This window comes from Balaenoptera ricei, chromosome 6 (genome assembly GCF_028023285.1).
Source record: "Balaenoptera ricei isolate mBalRic1 chromosome 6, mBalRic1.hap2, whole genome shotgun sequence".
NCBI classification, from domain to species: Eukaryota; Metazoa; Chordata; class Mammalia; order Artiodactyla; family Balaenopteridae; genus Balaenoptera; species Balaenoptera ricei.
The window spans coordinates 18,762,672-18,780,715 of NC_082644.1; positions in this window are offsets into that span (position 1 = coordinate 18,762,672).

An 18,044-nucleotide genomic window follows, 5' to 3' on the forward strand; every position below is an offset into this window, starting at 1 on the left:
TCCCATTCTGAGGGTTGTCTTTTCATCTTGTTTATGTTTTCCTTTGCTGTGCAAAAGCTTTTAAGTTTCATTAGGTCCCATTTGTTTATTTTTGTTTTTATTTCCATTTCTCTGGGAGGTGGGTCAAAAAGGATCTTGCTGTGATTTATGTCAAAGAGTGTTCTGCCTATGTTTTCCTTTAAGAGTTTTAGAGTGTCTGGCCTTACATTTAGGTCTTTAATCCATTTTGAGTTTATTTTTGTGTTTGGTGTTAGGGAGTGTTCTAATTTCATTCTTTTACATGTAGCTGTCCTGTTTTCCCAGAACCACTTATTGAAGATGCAGTCTTTGCTCCATTGTATATTCTTGCCTCCTTTATCAAAAATAAGGTGACCATATGTGTATGGGTTTATCTCTGGGCTTTCTATCCTGTTCCATTGATCTGTATTTCTATTTTTGTGCCAACACCATAGTATCTTGATTACTGTATCTTTGTTGTATAGTCTGAAGTCCGGGAGCCTGATTCCTCCAGCTCCGTTTTTTTCCCCTCAAGATAGCTTTGGCTATTCGGTGTCCTTTATATTTCCATACAAATTGTGAAATTTTTGTTCTAGTTCTGTGAAAAATGCCATTGGTAGTTTGATAGAGATTGCACTGAATCTGTAGATTGCTTTGGGTAGTATAGTCATTTTCACAATGTTGATTCTTCCACTCCAAGAACGTGGTATATCTCTCCATCTGTCTGTATCATCTTTAATTTCTTTCATCAGTGTCTTATAGTTTTCTGCATATAGATCTTTTGCCTCCCTAGGTAGGTTTATTCCGAAGAATTTTGTTCTTCTTGTTGCAGTGGTAAATGGGAGTGTTTCCTTAATTTCTCTTTCAGATATTTCATCATTAGTGTATAGGAATACAAGAGATTTCTGTGCATTAATTTTGTATCCTGCCACTTTACCAGATTCATTGATTAGCTCTAGTAGTTTTCTGGTGGCATCTTTAGGATTCTCTATGTATAGTATCATGTCCTCTGCAAACAGTAACAGTTTTACTTCTTCTTTTCTGATTTGGATTCCTTTTATTTCTTTTTCTTCTCTGATTGCTATGGCTAAAATTTCCAAAACTGTGTTGAATAATAGTGGTGAGAGTGGACAACCTTACCTTGTTCCTGATTTTTGAGGAAATGGTTTCAGTTTTTCACCATTCAGAGCAATGTTGGCTGTGGGTTTGTCATGTATGGCCTTTATTATGTTGAGGTAAGTTCCCTCCAAGCCTACTTTCTGGAGGGTTTTTATCATGAATGGGTGTTGTATTTTGTGAAAGCTTTTTCTGCAGCTATTCAGATGATCATATGGTTTTTCTCCTTCAGTTTGTTAATACAGTGTATCACATTGATTGATTTGCCTATATTGAAGACTCCTTGCATTCCTGTGATAAACCCCACTTGATCATGGTGTATTCTGTGCTGTTGGATTCTGTTTACTAGTATTTTGCTGAGGATGTTTGCATCTCTGTTTATCAGTGATATTGGCCTGTAGTTTTCTTTCTTTGTGACATCTTTGTCTGGTTTTGGTATCAGGGTGATGGTGGCCTTGTAAAATGAGTTTGGGAGTGTTCCTCCCTCTGATATATTTTGGAAGATTTTGAGAAGGATAGGTGTTAGCTTTTCTCTAAATGTTTGATATAATTTGCCTGTGAAGTGGTCTGGTCCTGGGCTTTTGTTTGTTGGAAGATTTTTAATCACAGTCTCAATTTCAGTGCTTGTGATTGGTCTGTTCATATTTTCTATTTCTTCCTGGTTCAGTTTCAGAAGGTTGTGCTTTTCTAAGAATTTGTCCATTTCTTCCAGGTTGTCCATTTTATTGCCATATAGTTGCTTGTATTAATCTCTCATGTTCCTTTGTATTTCTGCAGTGTCAGTTGTTACTTCTCCTTTTTCATTTCTAGTTCTATTGATTTGAGTCTTCTCCCTTTTTTTCATGATGAGTCTGGCTAATGGTTTATCAATTTTGTTTATCTTCTCAAAGAACCAGCTTTTAGTTTTATTGATCTTTGTTATTGTTTCCTCCATTTCTTTTTCATTTATTTCTGATTTGATCTCTATGATTTCTTTCCTTCCACTAACTTTGGGTTTCTTTGTTCTTCTTTCTCTAATTGCTTTAGGTGTAAGGTTAGGTTGTTTATCTGAGATGTTTCTTGTTTCTTATGGTTGGCTTGTATTGCTTCCCTCTTAGAACTGCTTTTGCTGTGTCCCATAGGTTTTCTGTCATCGTGTTTTCATTGTCATTTGTTTCTAGGTATTTTTGATTTCCTCTTTGATTTCTTCAGTGATCTCTTGGTCATTTAGTAGTGTATTGTTTAGCCTCCATGTGTTTGTATATTTTACAGATGTTTTCCTGTAATTGATATCTAGTCTAATAGCTTGTGGTCAGAAAAGATACTTGATACGATTTCAATTTTCTTAAATTTACCAGGGCTTGATTAGTGACCCAAGATATGATCTATCCTGGATAATGGTCCATGAGCACTTGAGAAGTGTATTCTGTTGTTTTTGGATGGAATGTCCTATAAATATCAATTAAGTCCATTTTGTTTAATGTATTATTTAAAGCTTGTGTTTCCTTATTTATTTTCATTTTGGATGATCTGTCCATTGGTGAAAGTGGTGTGTTAAAGTCCCCTACTATGATTGTGTTACTGTGAGTTTCCCCTTTTATGGCTGTTAGCCTTTGCCTTATGTATTGAGGTGCTCCTATGTTGTGTGTATAAATACTTACAATTGTTATATCTTCTTCATGGTTTGATCCCTTGATCTTTATGTAGTGTCCTTCTTCGTCTCTTGTAATAGACTTTATTTTAAAGTCTATTTTGTCTGATATGAGAATTGCTACTCCAGCTTTGTTTCAATTTCCATTTGCATGGAATATCTTATTCCATCCCCTCACTTTCAGTCTGTATGTGTCCGTAGGTCTGAAGTGGGTCTCTTGTAGACAGCATATATACGGGTCTTGTTTTTGTATCCATTCAGCCAGTCGATGTCTTTTGGTTGGAGCATTTAATCCATTTATATTTATGGTAATTATCAATATGTATGTTCCTATTACCATTTTCTTAATTGTTTTGGGTTTGTTTTTGTAGGTCTTTTCCTTCTCTCAAGTTTCCTGCCTAGAGAAATTCCTTTAGCATTTGTTGTAAAGCTGGTTTGTGGTGCTGAATTCTCTTAGCTTTTGCTTGTCTGTAAAGGTTTTAATTTCTCTGTCGAATCTGAATGAAATCCTTGCTGGGTAGAGTAATCTTGGCTGTAGGTTTTTCCCTTTCATCACTTTAAATATGTCCTGCCACTCCCTTCTACCTTGCAGAGTTTCTGCTGTAAGATCAGCTGTTAACCTTATGGGGATTCCCGTGTATGTTATTTGTTGTTTTTCCCTAGTTGCTTTTAATATTTTTTCTTTGCATTTAATTTTTGATAGTTTGATTACTATGTGTCTTGGTATGTTTCTCCTTGGATTTATCCGGTATGGGACTCTCTGTGCTTCCTGGACTTGATTGACTATTTCCTTTCCCATATTAGGGAAGTTTTCAACTATAATCTCTTCAAATATTTTCTCAGTCCATTTCTTTTTCTCTTCTTCTTCTGGGACCCCTATAAATCAAATTGTTGGTTCATTTAATGTTGTCCCAGAGGTCTCTGAGACTGTTCTCAATTCTTTTCATTCTTTTTTCTTTATTCTGCCCTGTGGTAGTTTTTTCCACTATTTTATCTTCCAGGTAACTTATTCGTTCTTCTGCCTCAGTATTTCTGCTATTGATTTCTTCTAGTGAATTTTCAATTTCATTTATTGTGTTGTTCATCACTGTTTGTTTGCTCTTTACTTCTTCTAGGTCTTTGTTAAACGTTTCTTGTATTTTCTCCATTCTATTTCCAAGATTTTGGATCATCTTTACTATCATTACTCTGAATTCTTTTTCAGGTAGACTGCCTATTTCCTCTTCATTTGTTTTGTCTGGTGGGTTTTTACCTTGCTCCTTCATCTGCTGTGTGTTTCTCTGTCTTCTCATTTTGCTTAACTTACTGTGTTTGGGGTCTCCTTTTCACAGGCTGCAGGTTTGTAGTTCCCCTTGTTTTTGGTGTCTGCCCCCTGTGGCTAAGGTTGGTTCAGTGGGTTGTGTAGGCTTCCTGATGGAGGGGACTGGTGCCTGTGTTCTGGGAGATGAGGATGGATCTTGTCTTTCTTGTGAGCAGAACTGCTTCTGGTGGTTTGTTTTGGGGTGTCTGTGAACTTATTATGATTTTAGGCAGCCTCTCTGCTAATGTGTGGGGTTGTGTTCCTGTCTTGCTAGTTGTTTGGCATAGGGTGTCCAGCACTGTAGCTTGCTGGTTGTTGAGTGGAGCTGGGTCTTAGCATTGAGATGGAGATCTTTGGGAGAGCTTTCACCATTTGATATTACATGGAGCCGGGAGGTCTCTGGTGGACCAATGTCCTGAACTCGGCTCTCCCACCTCCGAGGCACGGGCCTGACAGCTGGCCAGAGCACCAAGACCCTGTCAGCCACACAGCTCAGGAGGAAAGGGAGAATAAAAGAAAGAAAGAAAGAAAGAAAATAATAAAGTTATTAAAAAATAAAAAATAAAAAATTATTAAGAATAAAGAAAATTAAAAATTAATAAAAGAAAGAAAGAAAGAAAGAAGAGAGCAACCAAGCCAAAAAACAAATCCACAAATGATAACAAGTGCTAAAAAGTATCCAAATAAACAAACAAAAAAAGACAGACAGAACCCTAGGACAAATGGTAAAAGCAAAACTATACAGACAAAATCACACAAAGTCCACCACCTCCATTTTGGGAGGATTTGTTGTCTATTCAGGTATTCCACGGATGCAGGGTAAATCAAGTTGATTGTGGAGATTTAATCCGCTGCTCCTGAGGCTGCTGGGAGTAATTTCCCTTTCCCTTCTTTGTTCACTCAGCTCCTGGGGTTCAGCTTTGGATTTGGCCACGCTTCTACGTGTAGGTCACCTGAGGGCATCTGTTCTTCACTCAGACAGGACGGGGTAAAGTAGCAGTTGATTAGGGGGCTCTGGCTCACTCAGGCCGGGGGCAGGGAGGGGTACGGAGTGCAGGGCGAGCCTGTGAAGACAGAGGCCAGTGTGACGTTGCACCAGCCTGAGGCGCGCCGTGCGTTCTCCCGGGGAAGTTGTCCCTGGATCATGGGACCCTAGCAGTGGCAGGCTGCACAGGCTCCCAGGAGGGGCGGTGTGGATAGTGACCTGTGCTTGCACACAGGCTTCTTGGTGGCGGCAGCAGCAGCCTTAGTGTCTCATGCCCGTCTCTGGTGTCCATGACGATATCCGCGGCTTGCGCCCATCTCTGGAGCTTGTTTAGGCGGTGTTCTGAATCTCCTCTCCTGGCACACCCTAATACAATGGTCTCTTGCCTCTTCAGTAGGTCCAGACTTTTTCCCAGACTCCCTCCTGGCTAGCTGTGGTGCACTAGTCCCCTTCAGGCTGTGTTCACGCACCAACCCCAGTCCTCTCCCTGGGATCTGACCTCGGAAGCCCGAGCCTCAGCTCCCAGCCCCCGCCCACCCCAGCAGGTGAGCAGACAAGCCTTTTGGGCTGGTGAATGCTGGTCGGCACCGATCTTCTGTGCAGGAATCTCTCCACTTTGCCCTCCGCACCCCTATTTCTACACTCTCCTCTGTGGCTCTGAAGCTTCCCCCCTGCCACCCGTCATCTCTGCCAGTAAGGGCCTTCCTAGTGTGTGGAAAGTTTTCCTCTTTCACAGCTGCCTCCCAGAGGTGCAGGTCCCGTCCCTATTCTTTTGTCTCTGTTTTTTCTTTTTCTTTTGCCCTACCCAGGTACATGGGTAGTTTCTTGCCTTTTGGGAAGTCTGAGGTCTTCTCCCAGTGTTCAGTAGGTGTTCTGTAAGAGTTGTTCCACATGTAGATGTATTTCTGATGTATTTGTGGGGAGGAAGTTGATCTCCACATCTTACTCCTCCACCATCTTGAAGTTTCCCTTGGTAATGTTTTAATTCTTAGTTTGAGTGGCAAACAGAGGAACTTGGTTGTTTATTATTATTATCATCATCATCATCATTAGTATTATTATTACTTAAACTCTATGACTTCCATAAATTCTACTGTATAAATCTGTATTAGTTAGCTAAGACGGCTGTAACAAAGTTCCACACACTGGACAGCTTAAGCAACAGAAATTTATTTCTCCCAGTCCTAGAGGTTGGAAGTCTGAGATCAAATTGTGGGCAGGGTTTGTTTCTCCTGAGGCCTCTCTCCTTAGCTTATAGACAACAGTCTTTTCCCTGTATCTTCACATGGTGTTCCCACTCTGCTTGTCTGCACATCTTTTCCCTAGGGACACCAATCATATTGGATTAGAGCCCACCCTAATGACCTCAGTTTAACTTAATTACCTCCTTAAAGACCCTACCTCCAAATATAGCCTCACTGTGAGGTACTGAAGGTTAGGACTCCAAGGTATAAATTTTGGAGGGACACAGTTCAGCCCATAACATTATCATACTTTTCAATGTTTATAATAAAATATTAAAGGAAAAAATAAAAAGCCGTAAAAAATTTAAAAGGCCAAAAAAAAGAAAATATATATTACAATTAAAGTTTTAAAGTGGTAAGAATTTCCTAAGAACAAGAACATTCTCTTTCATAACCACAACACAATCATCAAAACCAAGAAATTTAACTTTGGCACAATGCTATTATCTAATCCACAGAACACTGTCTACTCTTGTCAGTTGTCCCAATAATGTTCTTTTTGTGGCTCTTTTTTTTTCTGGTCTTTGATCAAATCCATAATTATACAATACATTTTGTTTCATATCTCTTTAATCTCTATTAATCTGGAACAGTTCCTCAGCCTTTGTCTTTTATGACCTTGTAATATTTAAATTACAATTCATTTTCATTACACTAGTTTTGTAGAATGTCCCTCAATTCTGGTTTGTCTGATGTTGCCCCATAGTTAGGTTTTAGAAGGAATACTATCAAAGTATACTTTCACAACGCCTTATATCAAGAGGCACATGGTATCAGATTGTCCCAATTCTGGCAATGTTAACTTTGGTTGTTTGGTTAAGGTGGATTCTGGTATTTTCTCTAAAATACCATTTTATTTCTTAATAGGCATTCCACTGCATCAGTAAGTTGTAATCTGTTTTTGTTGTTAATTATTCTGATGCTCAATCATTCCAGATTTGGTGTGGGTGCCATTTTTGGTATGTCTCCGTCACTCTTTAAAAACACAGAAGTATTCAGGAGTGAAGTAACATGCTGTCTTCAACTTACTCTGAAATGGCTCTGATGGAATAAAAGTTATGTTTTATGGCAGGGCAAGAAAATTTAAGCATAACATATTCCCTGCGCATATTGGGCCCTCCCTAATGTGCAGTGTGCATCTGTGTTACATGGTAACCAGACCTTCTCAAAGGTGGGAATGCCTGCTCAACCATAAAGATGAATGTTGGGTTTATTTTTCTCATTCTTCTAATGCCAGCAATGTAACCCTTTAAAAGATTAATTTTTCTTTTCCTAATTCTGTAAGGGGTCACGGCATCTTGCTGCTCACTTCGTATGTGCAGATCTGGACTAAGTACCTTTGGTGAACTTTATGTGAAATGTCAGTGTGTCAGTGTGTCATTTTGATTTACGATCCTTTGTCTTGAAAATGTATATGACTGTGCTTTCAACTTCTAACAAGTGGAACAGTCCTCAGAGATTTCTGAAAAACTGTCACCCGGGTTATAATTCTCAGATTGGCTTGAATGACATTCTCTACTTCTCTTCTTGATTGACTATTGATTAATTTTTCATTGACATCTCCAAATATATACATTGAAAGTATACACACACAAACACAAATGCGCACACATATATAGATAGAGATAAAGAAGGACAGAGAGAGAGAGAGATTACAAACCAGGTGGTTAAAACAACAGAAATTAATTCTCTCACAGTTCTGGAGGCCAGAAGTCTGAAACATGCTATCAGAAGGGCAATGCTCTCTCAAAAACTCCATGGAAGGATCCTTTCTTGCCTCTTCCAGCTTCTCATGGCTCCAGAAGTTCCTTGGATTGTGGCTGAATCACTTCCAATAGCTGTCTCCATCCTGACATGGCCATTTCTTCTGTGTCTCTCTGTGTCCTCTTCTTATAAGGACACCACTCATTGGATTTAGGGCCCACCCTAAATTCAGGATGATTTCATCCTAAGATCCTTAACTAATTATATCTGCAAAAATTCTATTTCCAAATAATATCACATTCGTAGATTCTGAGTGGACATGAATTTTGAGGAGTCACTACAGAGGCCTTCACAGATAAGAAAGCTGAACCACAAATTTAGCTCCCGGCAGTAAAAGTGAAAACAGGAGTACAGTTGCATAGTTCCCATTATTAATAAGGAGGAAGCAAGACAGACCTGTGAGGGCAGCAAAGTTTTTTCAACTCTAAGTTCTGAAACATCTTGCATGAGATCCCCTGACCAACAGCATCAGCATCATATGGGAACTTCTTGGAAAGGCAAACTCACCTCACATCTGAATCAGAAATTCTTGTGGGGACCAGCAGTCTGTGTTTAAAAACCCTCCAAGTGATTCTTAACCTCTCTCAAGTTTTAGAAACCCTGTCATAGATAACATCCTCACAATGTGAAAGTACCTGGGGTTCCACACAACTCTTTCTCATAGCATCCTTTAATAGAAGTAAAATTGTGACAACAGCACACACAACTCTCTAGGTGGGGGCCGGGGAAGCAAAATTCAGATGGTCAAATTCAATTTGGAGCAAAATTCAAATTCAATTATGCCCCTTTTACAATAATGCCACTTATTCCCACCATAAAACCTAAGATTTCTATCAAATCACATATTTGATACACATTTTTCCACACATTCTGCATCTCTTATGCAAACTTTCAACAAGAACTGGACAGGTACAAGAAGTAGAGATTGGTTATTGACCAATCATCCATTTATTGAAGTGGACCCAAGAGTGTCATTATCAAAACTATCCCACCTTCCTGTAGTAATTTCCTTAGCTCTAGGTCATCTCCCCAGACCCTGGTCTCCATCAGGCATTTCCATGTTCATCTTTTGATCTCTGAAGAACATAGATCCAACGTCCAAATTAGCGAGGTTATACTATAGAGTAGATTGATTTTATATTGTAGCCCACAGATTCTCCAAATAAGAATCAGCTTATTCAAAAAGTAGGCTATTGAGAATCACCACAAACCTGCTGTGTCCAAATGAGTTCTGAGAATCAGGCTTTTATACACACCATGATGACCACCACACATTACAGTTTGCATGTTGGCCACCGTATTGAATATGTGGCTGAAATATTCTTGACTCACAAGACTTGGATGTGCTGAGTGCTGGTGGAGCCGCACAGGCTGGTTTTGGATGCCCTGCTAACTGTGTTATCTTGTTACTTAACATTTCAGTACTTCAGTTTCTTCATCTGTAACCTGGGAATGTCAACAGTACCACTTCAGGGGGTTGCTATGACATTCAATAAGCTAAGGTAGGAAAAAGTACTTAGAAAAGTGCCCCAAATCTAGTAAGTGCCATATTAATTGTCAGCCATTGTAATCGGTATCATTTTCAAGGCAGCTGTTATCACACATCTTTCAAGTCACACACACACACAAAAACAGCATTTGGGCTTCCCTGGTGGTGCAGTTGTTACGAATCAGCCTGCCAATGCAGGGGACACGGGTTCGAGCCCAGGTCCGGAAAGATCCCACATGCCGCGGAGCAACTAAGCCCATGCGCCACAACTACTGAGTCCGCATGCCGCAACTACTGAAGCCCACGTGCCTAGAGCCTGTGCTCCGCAACAAAGAGAAGCCACCGCAATGAGAAGCCCGTGCACTGCAACGAAGAGTAGCCCCCGCTCGCTGAAACTAGAGAAAACCCACGCGCAGCAATGAAGACCCAACGCAGCCAAAAATAAATAAATAAAATTTTAAAACTCAGCATTTATTTTTGAGAAATATAGCTTCTTGTTGAAAAGATCAGGATCATTTTGTTGAAAGTATAGATTCTAAATCAGTAAATTAATTTATCTACTCTATGGAAGTGTTAGATATAAACAAATTCTTGCACCAAACAGAATTATTTTAATTATACAATAGTTGAGATTATGCGTTTTTTTAATTATTAATTTATTTTTGATAGGCAACACCTATACAAAGTACAAAATTTAAATGGAACCAAGAATAAAAATACCTCATAGTCCCCTCTGGCCAAGCACCCACTTCCTTTCCAGGTAAGAAATCACTATTACCATTTTCTCTTTTCTCTTTAGTCACTAATAGTAATGACATTTAATAATAGAACTAACTGGTCATTCCTCCTTCATCAGAGCAAAAACACAAAAGCGTATAAACCACTAAATGATATTGAATTCTAACTCTCGGTCGAAGTGGGTCAAACCATACCTTGAGAAGTGAAAAAGGCGGAATGACTAAACCTCAGTCATGTGGGTGTGAGTTCACATGGTCCGCACCTGTTGTCCCAGACAGAGATTGCTTTCCTCAGATGCTCACTGCAGTGTCAAAATGCAAGTTTGCATAGATACCTCAACTGAAAGTCTCTGTCTGGCTCAAGTAGCTTAATCTACAGCCAGTTCTGACTACAGAGTCTAAAACAGTAAGATCAATAAAAGCAATAAACAATTTTACATTTTTTCTAGACAGTTTTCTTCCAAGATACCTGAGAGTGACAACAGTCAGAAGTTCCACACGTGTGGCATTCATTTGTTGCTTGGGCAAAATTTTGACTGGAAATCCTGACCCGGAGACTGTCAGGGAGATAACTTCGGATTGAGATGAACATTTAATACAGCATCCCAGCTTGGTACCCTGGGAGGGAAAGGGCACCAAGCAGGCAAGATGCTGGGACAAGATGTGAGCTGTTCATCTTGGGTCTAGTGCACCTGTATGTGGGGGAACAGAGAGGAAACATTGGGAAGATGGGATAATATCTATGAGGGGGGTTCACATTCATGGAGTTTGTATTAGTTGTCTAGTGCCATGTAACAAATTACCATAAATTTGTGACTTAGAACAACACCCATTTATCAGTTCACAGTTCTGTAGGTCATGGTCCAGCACAGCATGACTGGGTTATCTGCTCAGGGTCCCACAAGACTAACATCAATGTGTCGGCTAGCTGCAGCACTCTCATCTGGAGCTCAGAGTCCCCTTCCAAGTTCACGTAGTCGTGGCAGATTTCAGTTCCTTGTGGTTGTAGAACTGAGGTCACCATTTCCTCACTGTTGTCAGCCAGAGCCACTCAGCCAGCAATGGAGAATCTGTCTTTCTTTATTTTTTTAATTTGCAAAGACCTTTTATTATGTGATTGGTTGTTTCAAATGCTTGCAACATGTTATTTAGATAAATTACAATGTCTGTGAAATTTAATGATGGTTCAAAATTTGTATCAGTTCAGATAAATGGGGCACCTGTGAGCTTACTAAGCTTTTCCCAAAGGTGCATTTTATTGAGAATCCACCTCACATTGAATCCTTTTTCAATCTAGTCCTTTTCAAGGGCTTGCCTGACTAGGTCAGGCCCACCAAGGATGATCTTTTTAAGATCAACTGATGGGGACCTTAATTACAATGGCAAAATTCCTTCTTACAAAGACTTAGGTTAGTGTTTGACTGAATAACTGAGAGGAGGTGGTGTCCACCAGGGGCCAGGAATCTTGAAGCCCATCTCAATTCTCCCTACAACAAAGTTAAATAGGGTAAAAATTGATTTTTAAGAATTTGGTAAAAATTAGAGCTCATTAGAAGATCAGGCTTTGAAGAATTTTACTACAAGAAATTCTTTTCTGGTATTCATTTGAAGTAAACTTTTCATTGGAACTAGATGTTATTCATTACTTAGGGACGTTATTATTATGAGGCTCTCATGGTTGTTATCTCAAAAACTCCCTTTTGTTCAAAACCTAAGCAAATGTAAACCCTGACCTTGGGAACATCTCCCTGACTATTTGAGCCCTGAACCAGCAGTGCAGTGGAGGCAGGAAGGCTGCATTCTTGGTTAGCTCCCAGACTCACTCTCAGCTTTGTTCATCCAGGGAAGTTGACCCCAAATACGACATCACCTGGGCTCCTTCACCTCCTGGTTTCCAGCTGGGCTCAGCCAGTGAGAGGCTGGGGACGGGAAGAGAGAGAAATCAGGTTCTTGTTCTCGCCTTTTTCTGCCTCCCTCCAGTCAGAAACCGGATATGCTCTGTGTGGCCCCTTGACACAATTCCAAGTCCTCGCCAGGCTCTGACATCAGCAGCGCATTCTTTCTGCCCTTCAGGCCTGGGGGCTAACTCTCACTAGTCCCCTGTGCCTCACACCCCTTGTTGGATTTTTACCCAACTCTGCAAAGAGTCTCTTCATCTTAGAGATATGTATCTCCTCTTTTCAGACAAATGATCTCGAGTGTGTCCTGCCAAGACCCTGACGGATACAGATGGATGAGGATACTTGACTGGTCTCCCTCTCTTTCGATTTCTGGATGTCATTTATATTTTCATGCATTAGGGAACAAGCAAACAAACATATATACAAAGAGCCTTAAAAATATAAAAACAAAATGACCGAAGCCCTAGGGACCTGCTAAGGAATTCTAGGGGGTTGTGGAAACCAGACACACTGAGGTCAATGATGGGGACGAATGGGGGGGAGTACCTCCTCTTTCTCTCCCACTCCTGGCCTATAAGATATCCTGAAATGAGAACGTCTGAGAAGATCCATAGAGATGCTTCCGGTTCCCTGTAGCTGTATATCAAACCTCCTCAAAACTCAGAGACTTAAAAGAACACCAGCATTTATTTAGCTCATAAACCTGCGGTGTGGGCAGGCTCGCTGGGGACTGTGTATCTCTGCTCCACAGCCACTCTAGTGGAACCAGATCCCCAACAACAGTGGCCCAAGGCAGGGATCCTGAGAGAGGCTCAGGAAGAAGCCATGTCATCTCTTCTAACACAGCCTCATCAACCACACAGGCCATTCCCGCAGCAATTGCAGAGCTCCCCAGGTCCAAGGGGAGAGGACAGAGATGCAGCCTCTTTGTGTGCAGTGACAAATATTCCAAAGAGCCCATGGGGCCAGAATGCAGTTGTGGGCAAACAGAACCTGTCACTGAGACATGAAGGAAATCAACAGAGAAGTGTGAACATCAACATTCCCCCCTCTGGATTGCCTTGTTATGATCCTGATAGACCACCCCTCCATCCCAACCCCACACAAGCAGCTTGAACTTGACCTCACACCCAGGCTGCCTTTGAGGCCTAATCACCTTTGGACTGTTACATGAGGGCACTTCTGCATTAACCTGCGGTAAACCAGGTGTCACCTAAATCAGTGATGAAAATCAGTTAAATTGCTTCTCAGAGAATGCTACTTGGAGCTTCATTGTTTTTCTTTGTTGGCTGCAAATAATTTTTCTTTGAATCATGATCTGAAATATGGCAGAGTGGGAGCTCTTCATTTTCAGAAGCTTGCAAGAGTAATAAAACAATAAATGAACAAAGCTGGGATTCCCAGCATTCACATACTGAAAGCTGAGATCTGCAACCAATTTAATAGTTTCCAGAATTCAAATGTGCTTATGAATACATATGAGATTCCATCCAAATGTCACTCTAAGGGCAAATCTTTCTCCCCCTGCTTCAGTGAGTCTTCACAAAACAGGCATTTCTGGAGTAACTCACTCTTCTTTTGTTCAAGACTAACCCTGGAGTGTGCACCGGTCCTGCAGATGCAGCAGTGAGCAAGGTAGAGAGGATGCCAGCAGCACCCTGCCTGGAGCTGAGAGACACCACCTGAGCCAAATCTAACCTCAGCTGGACTTGAAGGCTTTCTATTCTACAGCCCCCTTTATTCACACCCAAACTCCCCTCCAGAATTGCTACCCTCCCTTCAAGGCCTCCTCTGTGATTCCAGGTTCCTCGACTCATGATGGACACATGGCTGTAGGTAATCTGTCCTCTGCATGGATCCTATTCCTTCCTGTGCCCTCCACTGCCATCTCCCCACTGCTCTATTAATGAATAACTAAATCACCTTTGTTCGCATGGGGAAAGAAAAACGCTTCCCAAGTCCTTCCATAGGGAAGGAAAACATTTTTTCCTCTACTCATCTTAGGTTCCCTGGCTGGAGCCCTACAAATTAGACTGGCAAAAAACAAATCAACAAGAAGAAAACAAGCAGAGTTTATAATTTCATGCAGCCTGCCTTCATGCGGGACGAACTCAGAGATGAGTTACTCAAAGAGGTAGTTACAACTTGGGGGCTTATATAGCATCTTAACAGAAGAACAATAGATTTGTAGAGACGTGACAAGACAAAGGAAAAGAGGTTGAACTGTGGGAAGGTCAATATAAGGGGGGCATTTGTGTAGTAAGATTTGTCTGTGAAGGCCCATCTTGGTGCCAGCTTCCCATCTTCTTCACGGTCATAAAACTTTCCCAGGAGAGGGGATTTATGTCACTCCCATTTCTGCTTTTAGTCAGATAAGGGAAGCTCTGGGAAGGCATCTTTCTGTACCTGTTGATTCTTATTTGCCTCAAACTCAAAACAATCCTTATGCCAAATGACACATTTGGGCTGGCATGTTCCCATCCCCTAAACTTCCATGATGTAGCTCGGTTTTACTCGACAATGTCCCAAACCTGGAGGCCATCTCCAGGAGATGGCTGCTTCCGCTATCCTTCATTCATTCATGGGCCAGGAAGGGTGATCCCATCCTTCTGTGCACTATCACCTCTGCTCAGACACTCTTGTCTCCTCTTGGTAGTCCTGTGTCGCTACTGATGCCACCTCCTCGCCACGTCCCTTCTGCTGCTTCCAAGGTCTCCACCTCCCTTTGGACTCACCCCTGATATTGGTACTTTCAGCATTTTCAATGATAATCCTTTAAAAACTTTCATCACAAAAGCCCTTTCCTTCATTTGGATGCCCTTCCAAGCCTGCTGGGCAGAGATCAGCAGCCACCCTTGACCAGTGAAAAATCGAGGCTTGCAGAGGTTCCAGACAACTTCTCCAGCCTCACAGCCCAGGTGACAGAGCAGCCTCTGAGCCAACGCTGCACCCCTATTCTCTATGAAGCTTTTTATGGCTGGCCCAGAGCAAGGAGGCTGTGACTGACTCTAGTTTGGGGGACACGTCTGAAGTTTGGGGGAATCCCTCCTGCCCTGCTCCCAAGCCACCACATTTGCAATGCCTCCATCTCTGCTCCACGATGCTGCAGAAATCCTGTCCATGCTCAGCACTGCTGTGCACAAAACCTGCACTGTCCCCACACTTTTATTCGTACATATACTGAAGTGTGTTCTCACTGATGAAAATAAATTCTGGTGCATGGCTTTTACACCCAACATCGTTTTGCCTCTGTGAGATGGTAGCAGAGAAGGGCAGGAGCTGAAAGTGTTCTGTGTAAATTGGGGACTGGGAAGGAAGCAAGAGGCTTCAGCAGCTGAGATTCGACATCAGAAACATCTGTGAGGACAGAAGGGCCAGGGCCTTAACACCTGAGGTGACGTCTCCTGGGAACTGGCTAGCAAGGCAGAGTTTCAGGCCTGAGCCCTGACCTGCGGTCAAAACCTCCATTTTAACAAGATCCCCAGGTGATCTGTGCACACATGATAGTTTGAGGGACCCTGGGCTGGGTAATAGAGAAGGTGAATGGGGGGCCCACAGAGGAGGGGACGGTCTGACAGCAGAGGTCATGCGTCCACTCAAATTCTTTGAGGAGCCCTGCCTGTCCACTCACTCACCTCCAGGCTGAGGAAGGCTGTGGGACTCAAACGAGCACTTCCCTCACAATGATTCTGGCACCAAATGCATAGGGTCTTTTCCAACACTGATTCTCCCATTCTCTGACACCAGCCAGGTGTCCTGGAGATAGCACGGACCCCGTAGGTTAAGGGCTCAATCTAGCAAGACTGCCCTCACTTCCGACACCAGGTTGTCTCCTGTACTTCTGATCACCCTGCTGTAAATTCATGGGGTTCCCATGACCCCCTCCTCTGGTTTGATACTTTGCCAGAATGACCCACAGAACTCAGGAAACTGTTTAGTTACCTATTACTAGTTTATTATAAAGGATATAATTCAGGAAGAGCCAGATGGAAGAGATGCACAGGGCAGTGAGAGAGAATAGGAAGTGGGAGCTTCCATGTCCTCTCTGGGTGCACCACCCTCCCAGCACCTCCCTTCACCACCCCAGAAGCTCCCCGAACCCCATCAGTGAGAGGTTTCTATGGACGTTCCACTATGTAAGCATCGTTGATTAAATCATAGGTTTTGGTGCTTGAGCTCAATCTATAGCCCCTCTCCCCTCCCTGGAAGTTGAGGGATGGGGCTGAATGTTCCACCTGGGTCTTTCTGGAGACCAGCCCCTACCCTGAGGCCACCCAGGAAGGACCCCCAGCCCCCAAAGTTATCTCATTAGCAATAAGAGACACTCATCACTCCAGAGATTCCAAAGATTTCAGGAGCTGTATGCTAGGCACCAGGGACAGAGACCAAATATGTACCTTTTATTACATCACAGGACCTGTCTCTACCCTGTTTTCACTGGGTATGTTTCAGCTGTGTATGAAGCCTGAAGCATGTAGATTGAATTAGGGAGAAGGATGTGACATCCTGGGATACGAGCCCCCAGAAGGGCGCCCTCATATAAGATGTCCAAGTGTGCGAGAATGCGGTGCTGGAGAGACCATGTGCACAGCGGTGACAACGCTGCCAGATCCCAGCCTCCGCCATCCCCATTGAGGCACAGACATGTGAGGGAAGGGATTTTGGATCCTCCAGACCAGCCAACCTACCAGCCAAGGTACCACTGAATAACCCTGTTGACACCACGCAAAGCACAGGAAGTGCTAGGCTAGCCCAGAGTGAATCCTGCCCCGTAGGACCTGTGAACGGCATCATGGCCCTGCATGATGCATGCACTTTGGGGCGGCTTGCCACAAGCGATAGAGATTGGAGCAACGTGCAGTGTGGGGATTTGGAGAAGCAAAGCTGTGCTTTCTTAGGGACTGGCTGTTCTTCTTGCACTGGGGGCACAGGGATGGGAAGTGGGAGGGGAAAGCGCCTGCCCCACCACCCAGCAGCCAGAACGGCTGTGACTTTCAGCCTTTTAGTGATTTGTCTTCCAAGAACAATTCTCCTATGAACAAAGAGATTTTCTGGGTTCTGAGTGTTCTTAGGCTTAGCAAAGCTGGGACACCCCTCAACTTACAGATGAGTAAACTGAGGCCCAGAGAGGGGAGGTCCCAAGATAACAAAGTAGTTGGAGACCAGAACACCCTGCTAACTAACCTTCATTTGCAATTCTGGTTGTTTCATATCCAGGTGGCCTGTTCTATCCCACGGATCAAGAGAAGGAACAAGCTTCCTTTAACATGTGTGCTTTGTTCCCACATCTAAATTTAGCCCCTTAGGTTGGCAACTAGATGTGTTAGGCGGTCTCTAAGCAATACACCTGTGTTTCTCATTACATCTTTCATCTCCATGGTTTCGACACTTCCCAACTTCTAGAACCAGTTTCATTATCACCTCTCAATGACTTAGTGGTGAGCTAAACATCAAGCAGGATATTCATACTTAAATGTGTAGCATTCAGAATCTTATTTACTTATTCCTACTGTATGTACTCTTCCCTAGATGAGAGAGGGCCTAATTAAAATGGACTCATACAGATCGATTAATCTGTAGTAACAGGCAGTGACTGAGATAAGACATCACATTCAAAGCATGTCGTAGAATTGCTAACATAGCTGTCGATGTAGGGGATACTCAAAAAATATTCAAAAATGTAAAATTGCTCAGATAACTGAAGCACACCCATTCAGAAACTTTAACAACAACTCTTATTGAAAGTGTGTATGTTCTAAGCAAAGAATGTAAGAAGATGAAAACACCTAGTGAGTTTGGCACAGAAATATTCATGAAATAAGTGAATATGAAATCTAACCTAAACTTTTTGCTATGTCTCTGGGTCACCCTTTTGAACAGT